At 44.8% G+C, this 18,860-nt stretch overlaps 1 protein-coding gene across 4 annotated transcripts in view; it reads left to right on the top strand.

Annotated features, from left to right (window-relative positions):
* LOC119961986 (potassium voltage-gated channel subfamily H member 7-like) overlaps nt 1-18,860 on the top strand; it is a 565,928-nt gene that overhangs the window by 483,993 nt on the left and 63,075 nt on the right. The gene's annotated exons all lie outside the window — the stretch shown is intronic.

Genomic DNA, 18,860 nt, shown 5'->3' with positions numbered 1-18,860 from the left:
TATTTTAAGTTCAAGCCATGTGCATGACAGCATTACAAGGATTAACTGCAATTTTCTAGCTCTAAAACATTGCAAAATTGTCAGATTTGCATGTATTCGAGCAAACTGCTACTGCATGACATGCTCAAACATCGTTATTATAAAATTTGAGAGCTCTTACAGGAAAAAGAAATGAAAGAATAGGGAAATCCAGATTACATACGTGTAATGTAAAGAGCAGCCTCCAGAGAGTCGGTAGAATGTGTGGTGGTATGTATGACAATTATTCGATGTTAGGTTGATGGAAGCAAGCTGCAATTTATCAGCACACTTTGAAGAAAGCAGCAGCATTTTACTGCATTTCAAGTCAAAAGTAAATGGTGACATTTCTCCTTTGAATTACAGTATGATATGGAAAGAAATGCATAGTAATTTTATGCTTAATTACGACGATCACTTTTAAGCGTGTTATTTTAAAAGAGATATTACATACAGCAGATTTATTTTCCACAACCTAAAAATGATCTTCAGAGAAGTTAAAGGACAACTCCACATTTCTCTGTACATAGTTCATCAGTGCACTTTGGTCCGGATTTGATGGCCAGCAATGAAGGAACCAACCATTCATTATGCTTATAGTTGCCTGAAGACTTTTCAAAGGTTTTTAAGTGACAACCTCGGGGGCAGAAATTTATGGCCCCTTGCAGGTGGATTTGCAGGCGGGGGGGCGGTGGGGGGGGCCTAAAATTTCACAATTTATCAGACACTGGAAGGTGATCTGCAACCAATGGGAAGCCAAGAAGAAAACCTGCCAGTGGCTAGGCCAGGAAAAACAAGGGGTGGGGTACCTCTGGTATTTATAGATCCCTTTCAGCGTGACATCCTCTGGAGGGATCAGAAATGTGTGAGCAGTGCAAACAACAACAGCATGTCACATCAAACAATCAGATGGTAGAATCCTCAGTGAGACACGCAGAAGTGTAAATTATAATAATTGATTAAATGTGAAACCATGTACAGAAGGCAAAATAGAGAGAAAATGAGGGAATTAAGAGAGAGACAAAGGAAAGAGAAAAGATGAAAATATTAATTTTTATTTTTTTAAATATCTCCAATAATTAAAATCAGAACAAATCAGATTTCATACTCGCAATATCTCAATAACAATCTGGTTTAATGCAGGTTATTCCTATTTCACAATCTGGGCCAGTATTTTATTTTCTGTACTATGGTCTGGATGTCCAAGGGGCAGGCAGTTAATGGGTAGATAAAAATAACAGAATACAAATTGAAGTTGCTTAACTTATTGATACCAGGTTCCTTTGCATGTGAAACAGTTATTGATGATGTTTTGGCTTTTACTTGTTATCATTTGTTGATTTACCTTATTTTTCTTTTTGTTCTTTTCAACCACGAGGAAGCTCACGCCATGGGGTGACTTTCAGCTCGATTTATCAAAATAAGAAACAGGAATGTCTGTTTTACAGAAAAACAATTTAACGAATAGTGCACCTGATATTTGTATGTTTACAGTTTGTTATTTACATACTTTATAACATACATTCTCCCCGTCCACTCTTCCCCCTCCCTGCCCTCCTCCCTGCCCCAATCCCCCCATTGGTAGCTCCCTCTTCTGCCCTGGATGCCTGCTACTGAGCTCCGCTCTTTTCTGCGTTTTCCGTTGTTGACCTTGTGGCTCTCTGTGACTCCCTTGGGTTCCCTCCTCATCACCTCCCCCTTCCCCCTTTGTTCCTCCTCACTGCATGCGTTCTTGTCTGCTCTTCCCCCCTCTTTCCCTAGTCGCTGTTGGCCTCAAAAAAGTCTTGGAACAGGCTAGCGAATAGCCCCCATGCTTTGTGGAAACCGTTGTCCAACCCTCGGGTGGTGCACTTAATCTCCTCCAGGTGGAGAAATCCCAACATGTCTGCCAGCCAGTCTACAGCTGTGGGTGGTGCTACTTATCGCCAGCTGAGCAGGATTCTCCTGCATGTGATTGAGGAAGCAAAAGCCAGGGCGTCGGCCCTTTTCCCCATATGTAGTTCTGGCTGGTCCAAAACTTCAAAGACTGCTACTCTTGGGCATGATTCCACTTTCACCCCCACAACCTTGGGCATCGCCTCGAAGAAGGTGGTCCAGAACCCGACAAGTCCGGGGCAAGCCCAACACATGTGGGCATGGTTGGCCGGGCCTCCTTGGCACCGTTCACATTTATCCTCCACCTCGGGGCAGAACCTGTTCATTCGGGTTCTGATTAAACTGCATGAGGCTGAGCCTAGCGCAGGAGGAGGTGGAGTTGGCCCTGCTCAGTGCTTCGCTCCAGAGTCCCCAACCCACTTCCGTCCTCAGTTTGTCCTCCCATTTTCGTCTGGCTTCATCCTGCAGTAGTCTTGCCCTCTCCAGTAACCATCCATAGATGTTCCCACAGTTCCCCCCCCCTCCTTACTGTCCATGTTTATTAGTTCCTCCTGTAGTGTGTCTCTTGGGGCCCTGGGGTATTTTTCCATCTCCATGCGGAGAAAGTGTTTAATTTGAAGGTGCCTGAGTTCCTGTGCTGTTGGTAGATGCAGGTCTTCCTTCAGTTCGCCCAAAGTTGCTAGTCTGTCCCCAAGTTGGGTGGGTTTACGGGGATAGAGTGGAGGTGTAGGGCTTAAGTGGGCTGCTCTTTCCAAGGATTCGATGGGCTGAATGGCTTCCTTCTGCACTGTAAATTCTATGATTTAATGATAAGTAAAAGTCCATGACTATTAGCGTCACCCCAACCTGTCTCCATTTATTAAAGGTGGCATCGAGCATGGCTGGTGGGAATTTGTGGTTTCCACAGATGGGGACCATGGGGGACATCTCAGTTAGACTGAAATGCTGCCTCATTTGGTTCCATTGATTCACAGCTAACACCACTGGGCAGGATGTGTATTTTGTTAGAGGTGATGGGAGCGCTGCCATGCAAGTGCCCGGATGGTTGTTCCCTTCCAGGAGGACTCCTCCAACCTCACCCATTCCATGTTGGGTTCACGTATCCATCCCCTCACGCTCTCTGCAGTACCTGCCTAGTGGTAGTATTGTGGATTCAGCAGGGCCAGACTGCCCATATTTTTCCTCCTTTGCAGTAAGACCATAAGACATAGAAGCAGAATTAGGCCGCTCGGCCCATCGAGTCTGCTCTGCCATTCAATCATGGCTGATATTTTTCTCATCCCCATTCTCCTGCTTTCCCCATAACACCTGATCCCCTTATTATTCAACAACCTATCTGCCTGTGCCTTAAGGACACACAGTGATTTGGCCTCCACACCCTTCTGCAGATTCCACAGATTCACCACCCTCTGGCTGAAGAAATTCCTCCTCATCTCTGTTCAATAAGATCCCCACTCATCCTACTCCAACGAGTACTGACCCAGAGTCCTCAACCATTCCTCATATGACAAGCTCTTCATTCCAGGGATCATTCTTGTGAACCTCCTCCGAACCCTTTCCAAGGCCAGCACATCCTTCCTTAGATATGGGGCCCAAAACTGTTTCCAACACTCCAAATGCGATTTGAGCAAAGCCTTATACAGCCTCTGGAGTACATCTCTGGTCTTGTATTCTCGCCCTCTAGACATGAATGCTAATATTGCACTTGCCTTCCTAACTGCTGTCTGAACCTGCACGTTAACTATAAGAGAATCTTGAACAAGGACTCCTAAGTCCTAAGCATTTCCCCAATTAAAAAATAGTCCATGCCTCCATTCCTCCTTCCAAAAAGCACAACCTCGCACTTTTCCACATTGTACTCTATCTGCCATTTCATTGCCCACTCTCCTGGCCTGTCCATGTCCTTCTGCAGCCCCCCCTGCTTCCTCAATACTCCCTGTCCCTCTACAGATCTTTGTATCAGCTGCAAACTTAGCAACTGTGCCTTCAGTTCCTTCTTCCTGATCATTAAGGCATATTGTGAAAAGTTGTGGTCCCAGCACCAACCCTGAGGCACGCCACTAGTCACTGGCTGCCATCCTGCCCCCCCCCCCCCCCCCCCATCCCCACCCCCCACCCCCACACAAAGGCAATGATCATTTTGTCTATATTATGGAAAAGGCCTTGGTATCGGTATGGATCTGAATAGGAAGAAGAGCCTCGGCAGTACTTTCATTTTGATCGTCTGCCATCTCCCCACCAGGGAAAGTGGGAGTGCATCCCATCTCTGTAGGTCCTTTTTAACTTCCTCCGCCAGGCTGGTCAAATTCCATTTGTGGATCCGTGGCCAATCATGGGCTAACCTCTCCTCATAGCTAATGCCCTCCATACCAGGCCACATCCTGGTAAATCTCCTCGCCACCCTCTCTAAAGCCTCCACATCCTTCTGGTAGTGTGGCGGCCAGAGTTGAAAACTATACTCCAAATGTGGCCTAAAGACTTATACAGCTGCAACATGTCTGGTTTAGCTCATGGGGCTAAGTCGCTGGCTTTTAAAGCAGACCAAGCAGGCCAGCAGCACGGTTCGATTCCCATACCAGCCTCCCCGGACAGGCGCCGGAATTTGGCGACTAAGGGGCTTTTCACAGTAACTTCATTGAAGCCTACTCGTGACAATAAGCGATTTTCATTTTTCATTTTCACTTGCCAATTTTTATACTCAATGGCCAGGCCACTGAAGGCAAGCATGCCTTAAGCCTTCTTGACTAGCTTCTCCACCTGAGTTGCCCCTTTCAGTGACCTGTGGACCTGTACACCTAGATCTCTCTGACTGTCAATACTCTTGAGCGTTCTACCATTTACTGTATATTCCCTACTTGTCTTAGGCCTTCCAAAATGCATTTGTCCGTATTAAATTCCATCTGCCATCTCTCCGTCTAAATCTCCAAACGATCTAAATCCTGCTGTATCCTCTGACAGACCTCATCGCTATCTGCAATTCCACCAACCTTTATGTCTTAGATAGAGATAGAGAAATACAGCACAGAACAGGCCCTTCGGCCCACGATGTTGCGCCGAACTTTTGTCCTAGGTTAATCATAGAATTTTGGACAATTTGTCATGGCCAATCCACCTAACCTGCACATCTTTAGACTGTGGGAGGAAACCGGAGCACCCGGAGGAAACCCACGCAGTCACGGGGAGGATGTGCAGACTCCACACAGACAGTGACCCAAGTCGAAATCGAACTTGGGACCCTGGAGCTGTGAAGCAATTGTGCTATCCACAATGCTACCGTGCTGCCCTTAAGAAGTTAACCTACACTCCCTTATTCTACCCTAATCCAAGTACCTATCCAATAGCCGTTTGAAGGTCCATAAATTTTCCGACTCAACTACTACCACAGGCAGTGCATTCCATGCCCCCACTACTCTCTGGGTAAAGAACCTACCTCTGACATCCCCTCTATATCTTCCACCATTTATCTTAAATTTATGTCCCCTTGTAATGGTGTGTTCCACCCGGGGGAAAAGTCTCTGACTATCTACTCTATCTATTCCCCTGATCATCTTATAAACCTCTATCAAGTCGCCCCTCATCCTTCTCCGTTCCAATGAGAAAAGGCCCAGCACCCTCAATCTTTCCTCGTATGACCTACTCTCCATTCCAGGCAACATCCTGGTAAATCTCCTCTGCACCTTTTCCAAAGCTTCCATATCCTTCCTAAAATGAGGTGACCAGAACTGCACACAGTACTCCAAATGTGGCCTGACCAAGGTTTTGTACAGCTGCATCATCACCTCACGGCTCTTAAATTCAATCCCTCTGCTAATGAACGCTAGCACACCATAGGCCTTCTTCACAGCTCTATTCACTTGAGTGGCAACTTTCAAAGAACAATGAACATAGACCCCAAGATCTCTCTGCTCCTCCACATTGCCAAGAACCCTACCATTAACCCTGTATTCCGCATTCAGATTTGTCCTTCCAAAATGGACAACCTCACACTTGTCAGGGTTAAACTCCATCTGCCACTTCTCAGCCCAGCTCTGCATTCTATCTATGTCTCTTTGAAGCCGACAACAGCCCTCCTCACTATCCACAACTCCACCAATCTTCGTATCATCTGCAAATTTACTGACCCACCCTTCAACTCCCTCATCCAAGTCGTTAATGAAAATCACAAACAGCAGAGGACCCAGAACTGATCCCTGCGGTACGCCACTGATAACTGGGCTCCAGGCTGAATATTTGCCATCCACCACAACTCTCTGTCTTCTATCGGTTAGCCAGTTTGTTATCCAACTGGCCAAATTTCCCACTATCCCATGCCTCCTTACTTTCTGCATAAGCCTACCATGGGGAACCTTATCAAATGCCTTACTAAAATCCATGTACACTACATCCACTGCTTTACCTTCATCCACATGCTTGGTCACCTCCTCAAAGAATTCAATAAGACTTGTAAGGCAAGACCTACCCCTCACAAATCCGTGCTGACTATCCCTAATCAAGCAATGCCTTTCCAGATGCTCAGAAATCCTATCCCTCAGTACCCTTTCCATTACTTTGCCTAACTTACTAATCAGACCAGTCACATTTTTCCCCAAATCATTTATATATACTACGAACAGCACAGGTCCTGGCACTGATCCCTGCGGAACACCACTAGTCACAGCCCTCCAATCAGAAAAGCACCCTTCCATTGCTACTCTCTGCCTTCTATGACCGAGCCAGTTCTGTATCCATCTTGCCAGCTCACCTCTGATCCCATGTGACTTCACCTAGTCTGCCATGAGGGACCTTGTCAAAGGCCTTACTGAAGTCCATATAGACAACATCCACTGCCCTACCTGCATCAATCCTCTTTGTGACCTCCTCAAAAAACTCTATCAAGTTAGTGAGATACAAACTCCCCATCGCAAATCCGTGCTGCCTCTCGCTAATACGTCCACTTGCTTCCAAATGGGAGTAGCTCCTGTCTCAAAGAATTCTCTCCAGTAATTTCCTTACCACTGACGTAAGGCTCACCGGCCAGCTCCTTGAATGCCCTTCCAGCGTTTCAAGTCTTCCAGAGTAATCACCAGGGGTTCAAATGCCAGGACAAACAAGAGCGGGAACAGTGGGCATCGTTGTCTGGTGCCTCTGTGTAACTGGAAGTATTCAGAGCTGGTGGTGTTGGTCCAAATGCTCGCCTTGGGGTGTAGTACAGGGGTTTCATCCCTGTCCTGAACCCTGACCCTATCCCAAACCGCTCCTGTACCTCAAAGAGGTACTTCCACTCGACTCTGTTGAAGGCCTTTCCTGCACCCAGGGAGACGATCACCTCTGGTGTTCTCTCCCCAGATGGTTCATTATTACATTCAGCAGCCGCCTGATGTTCATAGTTAGCTGCCTACTTTTGACAAAGCCCATCTGGTCCTCTGCAACACCTCTGATACGCAGTTCTCCAGTCTCTTGACCAGGACTTTCGCGAGTATCTTCGCATCTACATTAAGCAGTGAAATGGTCTATATTCCTTCAGGTCTTTGTCCTTTTTTGGATATCAGCGATATCACGGCCTGTGTTAGCGTAGGAGGCAGGGTGCACCTATCTACCAAGTCTGCAAACATATCCCTTAGGTGTGGGGCCAGGGCTGGTGCAAATTTTTTATAGAAGTCCTCCGGGAACCAGTTGGGTCCTGGCACCTTCCCACCTGCATGGAGCTGACGCTCTCCATGATCTCTCCTAGACCTACTGGTGCTTCCAATTCTCCCCGCCTACCATTCCCCCATGACTGAATGTCCAGCCCATTGAGGAACCGTTTCATCCCTGCGCCCCATCGGGCGGCTCAGAGGTGTAAAGTCCTCAGTAGAGGGTCTCGAATGCTCGGTTGACCTCTTTTTGTCGGTTACCAGTCTGCCTCTGCTATTCTTCACCTGGGCTATCTCCCTCATGGCTGCCTGTTTTCTCAGCTAGTAAGCAAGTAGATGACCAGCCTTTTCTCCGTGCTCATAGAAGGTCCACCGTGTCTGGCAGAGTTGTTGCACTGCTTTTCTGGTGGATAGCAGGTTAAAGTCCATTCATAGCCTTTTCCTCCACCAGAAGCTCTATGGTTGGGACCTCCAGAATGGACTTGATCAGTTGTTGCCTGACCGCCCTCTCTTCCATGCCTTGTAGGCTATTATTCCTCCCCTAATCACAGCCTTCGGTGCCTCCCAGAACGCGGAAGGTGAGACTTCCCCGTTCCGGTTGTTAGTCACATAGTCACCTATGGCCTGTGATGTTTTATAGCAGACGATCTTGTCGGCCAAGAGGTCCATGTTCAGCCTCCATGTGGGACACTGGGCATGGCCCATCTCCAACCTGACATCTGTGTAATGTGGAGCGTGGTTGAAGATGACTACCATGGACTATTTTGCCCTTGCTATTCCTGGAAGCTCCGATTTTACCACTGCAAAGAAGTCTTTCCTTGAATATGCTTAGTGCACCGGTGAAAAGAATAAGAATTCCCTCTCACCAGGCTGTAGAACCCTTCATGGGTCCACCGCCCCCATCTGCTCTATGAATACTCCCAGTTCCCTAGCTTTTTCCCCGTTCTGGGGTTTCATCGGTCCGTCAGAGCATCCTGTACACAGTTGAAGTGCAGCCCCCGACCACCACCCCACCATGATCAGTTGCTGTCTGTCAATGTTGGGGATTTCCACCATGGTCTTCTTTATAAAGTCTCTGTTGTCCCAGTTGGGCACATACATATTTACAAGAATTACCGGTGCCCGTCCAGGACACCGCTGACCATGACGTGCTGTCCGCCTTGGTCCGTAAACGTCTTTGTCACTGTAAACCTCGTTGTCTTACCAATCAGTATGGCTACTCCCCTAGCCCTCGTTCTGTAGCATGAATGGTCTATCCCACCCAGCCCTTCCTTTCCCACAGTCGGTCCTTCTCCCTCAGGTGTATCTCCTGCAGGAAGATTATGTCAGCTTTCAGACTTCTTCAGTGGGCGAATGCTCTGGATCTTTTCACTTGGTCATTCAGTCCCCTGACATTCCAGGTGATAATCCTGATGGGAAGTTTCTGTTCCTCCGTTCCTGTGAGATCAACCATACTTACCTAATGGATGCGCCCCTGCACTCCAGGGTTTCCCTTTGTTAGGGGGCCATCCAAAATGGCCACGGTCACCCTTCTCACCATGAAGTCAGGCCCATGTACTCTGAGGTCCCCCCCACCCATCCCCGGCCATGTCCAGCCTCCATGTGGGGCACTGGGCACGGCCCATCTCCAACCTGACATCTATGTAATGTGGAGCGTGGTTGAAGATGACTACCATGGACTATTTTGCACTTGCTATTCCTGGAAGCTCCGATTTTACCACTGCAAAGAAGCCTTTCCTTGAATATGCTTAGTGCACTGGTGAAAAGAAAGAAGCTCCCCTTGTTGTCTGTCTTCCCATGCTAGCTATCCCTGCTAGTGTGGTGGCTCTCCTCCTGGGGCTGGTATCATTGTCTAGCCCTTAACATATACCCGCTGACTGCCCACTTTCTCCGCCTATACCCGCACCTGCAATCTCCAGTCCTCTCTCTTTCCTATGGCCCGGCCTCTTTGATTAGAACAAGGCAGTACAGCAAACATGATAACTGTCCAATGAGTCTCTATTTCTTTAGCAATCCTCCTTTGATCAGCCTTCATTGCTGCCTCGCCTGTACCTTGTCCAGGTTGTTGGTCTGCATGAATTTGTTTGCCTCTGCCAGGGCATTGAAGTAGTGCTCTTTGTTCTGGTGTGACCCAGAGCTTGGCTGGTAACAGCATACCAAATCATACCTCATTTTTTTATATGGCCGTCTTTGCCTGGTTAAACTCAGCCCTGTATTTTACCAGATCTGCTCCAATGTGTTGGTAAACTCGGATTTTATGGCCTTCCCATGTGTTCACGCTTGTCTGTCTTGCCCACCGCAGGATCCTCTCCCAGTTCTGATATTAATGCAGCTTTGCGTTGATCGCTTTCGGCTGCTACCCCGTCTTGGGTTTCGGTCTGACCGATCCGTGTGCTCTGTCACGTTCTAGGGGGTTGGGGAAGCTGTCTCTTCCGACTAGGTTGCCCAGCATTTGAGTGACGTAGCCTGTCAAGTCTCTACGCTCGATGCATTCTGGCAGGCCCATAATCCGAATATTCTGACGTTGTGACCTATTCTGCTGGTCCTCGACTTTTCCCTTTTAGCTTCATTGGGCCAGCACCAACTTTTTCACTTCTGCTTCCATGACGGTGATCCTGTCACTCTGGTCCATCGAGGCTCTCTCCAGGTCATGGATCATCCTCTCCTGCGCCTCCACTTTTTTCCCCAGACCGTTGATTGTCTTTTGCTTGGTGACCGTCGTCTCTCTCTCCGCCACCTTGACCACCACCAGGATTTCGATCCTGATCGCCTCTTTCATGGTGGTCAGCTCCTTCATGAGGAAAGTCTTCCATCCATCTCCAGGTGGTGAGGGAGGAGGCTGATGTTCGGGTCATTGGTCTCCCTCTCTCTCGGGTGGCCAGGGCCCCCTCACCTCGTGGGTTCGCCAGCTTATCCGCGTGCTGCTCGTGGCCCTTTCCACCATTCTGCCATTCCATCGACCCCTCGAGCTCCCGTTTGCTGGCATTTTGTTTGTGGTTGTTTTCTTTTCTCTGTTGAGATTAATTTGCCTTCAAATGTTCGGTCAAAATTCGCCTAAAAGTGCCTACTTGGTTCTGGTTAGGAGGGGCGCCACCTGATGTGCCTCCGCTCAGCATATCAGCTTCACTGGAAATCAAGAATATCTGATTTAAACCATATTATGAAATTGCATGTTCAAACTTTGTCTAATTAGTATGCTTCATTTATATAATCTCCCCTGTCAGCAGAATTATCCAATTTCTATTAAACATGGAACTTTTTTCTTTGAGATGGAAAGCAAAATAGATTTACACGTTAATCTGTATAAGCAATTATCTAATATTGCCTATGCCAGCGTAATGAACAGATTTCAGGAGGATGGAGGTCTCAAGGGAATCATATTTAAGTAAAGTGAGGAATAGATTGCATGTGACCATTGCCATCATTTAAGCAAAAAGGAGAAGGTGTCGTTCTTGGTGAAACTGCATCTAAGAATTCAGGGCTATTGAGAAAGTTCTCACAAATTCACGGCCATTTACATCTACATTGTGCTGCATATTTTTCTTTCATTGAGTTAAACACGCAGCATTCGAGAATGTTTTAGTTAGGCACAGTTGTTTTCAAGATATTTTCTGCATAACCCAACCTCAATCTTCTTCTGCTAATTACTGAATTTCAGTCGACAGTCCTGCGTACTTTAATCCAGGGAACTGGCTTGCTGCAATGACATGTGCTTCTATCTGACTATCTCAACCAGCAGTTAACCATGAAAGTCAATCAGAAGTGATCACAATTGATTCACCCCTTTTTCAACAGCCATAGATGTTGTACTGTAGAATTCAGTGAAGGTATAGGTCAAGTATCCTCCGTCAATAAATCCAAAAACCAAGCACATCCAAAAGCCAAACTATTTTTGAACTTCATCAACCTTTAGTGTGGGAAGTCTAGTTGTCCGACTGCATTGTTTACCTTGCAATTTTTCTGGCGAACATGTCAAAAGGAACCTTATTTCAGGCACCTTTATTATTCAGATACATCTTACTTTTCTAGCTATATTTGCCATCCAAAAACTAAAATTATCCGTGAACCGAAATGTAATCGTCCCTGAGGGTTTCAGATAATGGATTCTCGAGCTGTAGTATTATCCTTACTTCCGTAGTGTGAATGATCAGCAACAATGCCTCCAGTCAGGGCCAGTAGGAAAATCTTACCCAAATTTTTCAGACACGAATTGCTTTGGAAAATATGTGACGAGGTCCATTAGCAATCCAAGTAGTTCGCTATCATATGTCAATACCTGCAGAGCAATCTTGACATACTGCAGTCTTTATTTTCCACAATAGGTTTATTAAGTGATAAACTGAACTTTTTTTGAATGAAAGAATGTTACACATGTTTTTATTGCGTGCACAGAATACGTCATCAGGTTAAATAGTTGCTGCACCAGGTCAGGGAGATTACATATTATGGTGGGGACAGTAGTTATACAAACTCATTCTCTTGTCAACTACCCTATTCTTTCCTTAAGCTGGCCTAGTGTAGCAGGCAGTTCAGAAACAGAAAGGCTGGTAGGACTGTAAGTTTGTACCAAAAGGAAAATCAACTTTCAAATTGGTACAGCAAAATAAAATCAACCATATTCTTTACATTACCTAGGATATTTTTACCTTCCGTTGGACTCACTGAACAAAATCTTGAAACGGATTCTTTACAAATATATTTAAAATAAATAGATTGTACTACAATTTGTCCATAAATTGTTTGACATGGCAGTCAGCATAATACTGAGATCAGAAAAAAATTAGTTTCTACCTTCCTGGGTCATGCCTACAAGGCAGATTCCAAATGTACACAAACAGATGTGTCGATCGCTGTGATATATATATATATATAGAGTAAATGCTTAACATCAGAAGCATACATGATGCTGATGTGATAATGATGTCAGATCACATGACTGAGAAGTAAGAGCGATCTGGAGGTGGGAGAAGCTCCAAATTCATGAAGAGGTCCAAATGTCCAAATACTTGTTGAAAATAAACAGCAATTATTTTGAGAAACTATAGACTAAAACAGCATTCTTTAGGCATAAAGAGAACCTCAAAAACCCCTGTCTAGACCCCGACCACACAAGAAGGCTTGGGGACAGCGAGTAACAGATCCAGTGAACCTTAAAAAGAAGATACAGGGCTGGCATGAAAGGAAAAGATCAAGATTCACCAAGATGACAGAATATCATTGGAACTGCAGATACAAGCTGAACATCGATGAGGAGACTGGACAGCAGTGATCACAGGTCCAAAGCAGCAAGTGGCAGCACAGAAGCAGGATCAATTCCAGGACTTAGCAGAAGCATGGAATCCACACTCCCAGAATAATTTCAGAAGGCAGAACTGGAACAATTGGATAAAAAGGCACATAATTGTTCCATGATTGCACAAGAAAGATCAGGAAGACTAGATCAGTACACTACTTTATGCAGATGGAACTATTGCTGACAATATGATAGCAAAGCAGGGAGTTGACAAGACATCAAATTATAATGAAGAAGACCTGCAAACCTTCAACTCTTATTTCAGCATCCATAAAAATTTAATAATAGAATGGGCCGAATGTAATAAATAAAGCAAAGTGCAGGCGAAAGCATGGATTCATTCAACAACAATCTTAATAGGGTGGCAGAGAGTAGCGAATACAGAATCTTTAAGAATGAACTGATTCACAACGGAATCGTAATCAGGGTCTTGGATGAAGCTTCATTGGATCTCTTACAAACAAGGAAGGATTTAACAATAGTAAAAGCAATGCAGATGATGAGACAAATGGAAATCAGGGAACAAAATCAGGTATTTGTTCACAGGGAAGGAAATGTCCCATTGTGGAGATTGAGTGAGACCATTCAGTTTGTAGACTATAAAACAAAATGCACACCTAAGCTCAGCAAAACATGGAAAAGAATGCTAACTGCCATTTTGAAATGTCTTCAGTGTGGTGGGAACAAACGACATAAGCAAAAAGAATGTCCAGCAGAGTGCCACAACTGAGGAAAAATAGGCCATTTCAAAACTGTTTGGCACTTGGAACTGCTAGCAACCTACAAGAAGGGGGAGGAAATTTTAAAACATGATGACATACAAGAAGTGGAAGAACCCAAGCAAAGGAATAAGCCTTCTAGCAGGATGTACATGATACTGAAAACAAGTATTGGAGTATTAAACATGAAATGGATGGACATCCCACGGAAGTAAAAATAGACACAGAAGCAGGGGTTTCAGTTTTATCAGATGAAGTCAAATGGCTCAAAAAGATTACATTACAACCTTCATTTATTAAATTGTCCAAGAGGACAACTTTAATAGGCCAAACTCATGGCAAAGCTGAAGTATGAAGACCGAGAAATCCGCAAACCTCTCTCTGTCATTCAAAATCAAGAGTGCTCCATACCAAGCAGAAAGGCATGCATGCCTAAGACTGAAATTAGTCTATTTAAGCATTGGATTGGATTTGTTTATTGTCACGTGTACCGAGGTACAGTGAAAAATATTTTTCTACGAGCAGCTCAAACAAGTCATTTAGTACATGAAAAGAAAAGAAAATATATAATAGGGCAACACAAGGTACACAATGTGAATAAATACATAGACACCAGCATCGGGTGAAGCATACGGGAGTGCAGTATTAATTAGGTCAGTCCAGGTCAGGTAGGGAGTTGCCAATGAAAATTGCAGCAGTACATTTTGAAATTAACTTCCAAAGTTGTTTACAGGCCAAGGGAAGCTAAAAACTGAGTACATATCACCCTAAGAGCTGATGCTAAATCAATTTGTTTCTGTACATCAAAGAAAGCGCCTCACCCACTCCTGGACAGAATCTGGCTGAAATTGAAAAGCTGCAGCAGCAAGGGGTTATATCTCAGCAGTCACCATACCAACAAAATGGTATTCAGGAATGGTTGCAGTCCCAAAGTCAAATGGCTCTATAAGAATCTCCACGGATTTAACTCAAAGAAATTCAGATTGTTCGCCACTTTGAGAATACCATTCAGTCATTACCGTTTCAAAATACTGCTTTTGGTATAGCGCCAGATCTAAAAAATTTCCAGAGAACTAAAGCATGGAAGGAATAATATGCTACATGGATGCTATACGTATATAAGGCTCCATGAGGGAAAAGCATGATCACAGAGTCAGAGCAGTTCTGAGAGTCTTCCAGGATGCAGACATAACATTGACTGAGAAGCCTGAGTTCACCAGACCTAGGATCAAGTTTCTAGATCACATGGTACAAGCCACTGGAATCACAGTTGTTCCACAAAAAACAAAAGTAATCAGAGAATTTCCACAACTCAGGAACATAACTGAGCACCAAAGATTTCTTGGGAAGCTGAACCAAGTAAGCAGATTCCTATCAGATTTAACAGGTCTCAATCCCTTGAGACAGCAATCGAGACAGAGTTAAAAGTGGTGTTGGAATGTGGACCAGCAAAATGTTTTCAAAAGGATTAAACAACGTTTAATGTCTTCTAAAATCTTGGCACATTATTACCAAAATTTACTGACAGTAGATGCATTGTCTACAAGTTTAGGGGACAGTTTTATTTCAAGTGCAGAGAGATTTGAAGCCCAGTCTACAGTCTACTATGTATCTAGATAACTAACAGAAACAGAATAATGATATGCCACGATGGAAAAAGAAACACTGGCAGCAACAAGGGCATACAAAACATTTTTAGACTTTGGGATTGCGTTTCAAAATTGAAACAGCCATAATTCCCTCATCACCCTCCTGATCATGAAAGAAATTTCAAACATGCCTTCCAGAATCCAGTAGTTCAGACTAAGATTGATGAGATATGACTCCAGCATAGTGTATGTGCAAGGGAAGAATCAAACAACAGCAAGCACACTTTCACGAGTGCCATCAGAAGGAACCAAACAAGAAGATTTGTTCTCATGTGTAATAGACATAGACATAGAACAGTACAGCACAGAACAGGCCCTTCGGCCCTCGATGTTGTGCCGAGCAATGATCACCCTACTCAAACCCATGTATCCACCCTATACCCGTAACTCAACAATCCCCCCATTAACCTGACACTACGGGCAATTTAGCATGACCAATCCACCTAACCCGCACATCTTTGGACTTTGGGAGGAAACCGGAGCACCCGGAGGAAACCCACGCACACACGGGGAGGACGTGCAGACTCCACACAGACAGTGACCCAGCCGGGAATCGAACCTGGGACCCTGGAGCTGTGAAGCATTTATGCTAACCACCATGCTACCGTGCTGCCCCAATGGTGGTATCCATGTTGTACCCACATGAGAACACCACCCACCAGGTACGCAGTACAGACTCGTGTGACTCGGCCAACATTGTCTACCTCATACGCTGCAGGAGAGGATGTCCCGAGGCGTTGTACATTGGCAAGACCATGCAGATGCTGCAACAACGGATGAATGGATATCGCGCGACAATCGCCAGGCAGGAATGTTCACTTCCCATCAGGGAATACTTCAGCACTCAAGGGCATTCAGCCTCTGATCTTCGGTTAAACATTCTCCAAGGCGGCCTTCAGGATGCACGACAACGCAGAATCGCCGAGCATAAACTGATAGCCAAGTTCCGCACATATGAGTATGGACTCAACTGGGACCTTGGATTCATGTCGCATTATATTCACCCCCCACTATCTGGCCTGGGCTTGCAAAATCCTAACAACTGTCCTGGCTTGAGACAATTCACACCGCTTTAACCTGTGATTATTCCTCTCTCCAGTCGCTCCATCTGGACCTGGAAAGATTTAATTACCTGAAAAGACTTGCATTCAAAGTATCATCTAGCGTCTTTAATTTTGTCTGTATATGTGTTTTTGGAACCCACCTCTTCATTAACCTGAGGAGGGAGCTGCGCTCTAAAAGCTAGTGATTCAAAACAAACCTGTTGGACTTTAACCTGGTGCTGTAAGGCTTCTTACTGTGCCCACCCCCGTCCAACGCCGGCGTCTCCACATCATAAGTATGGGTAAATATCGATCTGTATCATGCCCAAACTCCCGGCGGCAATCACCCGTAAAACACACCCAAAGTGAGACTTGGTCATTTTTGGGGCGAATCGTGCCCCATGCTGGCATCATTTACACCAAGGCTGACCAGGAATGAGCCAGTCAAAGGGATCCTTCCAAGGGCAAAGAGGTAAGTATATCCCCGAGGGGGTAGAAGGATATGTCCGATGCCCTGTCCCCTTGTATGGGTGGGCAGTGTCAGGTTTGCAGTGCTTAGATGGCAGTGCCTACCTGTGCCAGGGGCAGTGCCAGGGCAGGACCCTAGTTGGAGCCCCATGGGGGGGGGGGACTACATATATGTTTGGTGGGTGGTGGAGGAGAGCAGATATTGGGGGAGGGGGGGGTCTGCTGGCAATGACTGCTGTGGAGGAGAGCCCCACAAGAGTCCCCGCCTTGCTCAAGTGACAGCATTAACTATGCCCACTCACTTTTGTTTTCTAAAAGGGTCAAGAGTCCATAAGAAATCCTGTCGACACTTATTCCGTTTTTCTCACCGGGACTGTCACTTTACCATTTTTCTGGTCAGATTCCGCTCATAAGATGTGCATTGAATTATTTTAATCTTTCCTTTCTTATTAGTCCTACTTTATGCTAATGCAGGATGAAGTTATGCAAGTGCTAACCTTGGGATGGATTTTCTGCCCCCCCCCCCCCCTCCCCCCCAACCCAGCCCCATGTTTCTCGGCTGTGTGCCATTCGCTGGCGACGGGATTTCATCTTCCCGCTGCTTGTCAATGTGATTTCCCATTGTAACCAACCCACACCGCCTGGCAGGGTGCATGCCGGCAGGAAAAGTGAATTGTAGCGACTGGAGAATTCCAGCAAGTGTGTTAATTGCCAATAACTTATCCACTTATTTTATTTTTTTTAGAAAATATATTCTGACGTTTGATACAGTGTGCAAGGCATATCTCAATAGTCTTGTGGCTGGTTATGGTTGGGTGAATTCTGCAATATATAAATTGTATGAGAATAGAGTTATCATCAAATTATGCCAATTCCAGATCCACCAATAACAAGCAATTTATTAGGGTATCCATGGAGGCAATCATATTTTTTTAATCCAACCATTCCACCAAGCAAAAATTGCAGGGCATGGATATTTGATGGTGAAGGAGCAAATACTCCCCTTAAATCAATTTTATCCTTAACAGGAAAGACTCTGTATTTACATTGGGCAGAGTGGAGATACACATTAATTGATATTTCTCACCTGGATCAATTACTGATCACATCAGGCATTTTGAGAGCCAAGGGATGTGTATTGAAACGGAAAGCTCTTCTTGAACAAAGAGATTGGTAACAGAAACACAGAATGCATCCAGCAGCCGAGTGCCATGCTTTTAGCCACTGACAATATTCGTTTAGTGGAGCAGCTGTTAATATAATGTTTCTGACTGTAGCTGTCTCTGAAATTAAACAGGATTGATCTTACCCAGTGTTTCTGCAGTGCATGGTACTGTATAGCAATATGACATTGAGCAATTTTGAAAATTGATGAAAATAGGCAGAAACAAAACTGAAGCAGAAAAAAAAGAGACTGAAGAGATTAAAAATATAACTTGCCAAAACAAAAATCTTCTCGGAATATTGCAGACTAGAAAAGGAGAGATTTAGAAAATGAATGTGACGGTTGCAGCTGTTTGCATTGAAACATGGCAACTAGAACTATTTATAACTCCATGTATAAGACTATTCACACAAGATGCCTGGGAGTTTGTGATGAATTTTTGTACAGTTTAGGACTGGCTGGTATTTTTTCCAACTATCCTATATTGCATAGATCAGAATACTGTATCCAAATTTTAGAATTCATTGAATGATATAGATTCTCAAAAAGTAAATTTAATTCTTAATCTAACATTCTGCATCATGTAGCATCACTGTACACAGTCAAGAACATTCTGAAAGAATTATCGGGATAAATGTGCCACTTTTGCATTCAAGGCCACATCAAACAAGCATGTAATGAGATGACATTCATTTCACAAGACTATTTTCTGACTATTAGAAAATGTATCTATTTTGTTTAGAATTTAGCTTCTAACCTTTTTATTAGTATTACGTTCAAAATAAGCACTGCAGTATTGCTATTGTAAAGTCGTGTGAAGGCAATATTATTTTGCATGAGTCGTGTCTCTTGGTCAATAGATCTGTTGCTCCTCGTAAAGTAAGTGTATTATGAAGAAAATCTGTTCAGTGATAAACAATGCACTTTGTGCCATCTGGTGGCCGAACAGCTTTGAACAAAAATCCGGAACTTCATTTTTCCTATTAGTGTGGCTGTCTACTGAACTACTAAATTGGGG

This window comes from Scyliorhinus canicula, chromosome 2 (genome assembly GCF_902713615.1).
Source record: "Scyliorhinus canicula chromosome 2, sScyCan1.1, whole genome shotgun sequence".
In the NCBI taxonomy this organism is placed as follows: Eukaryota; Metazoa; Chordata; class Chondrichthyes; order Carcharhiniformes; family Scyliorhinidae; genus Scyliorhinus; species Scyliorhinus canicula.
This window is presented reverse-complemented; position numbering and strand designations above follow the sequence as displayed.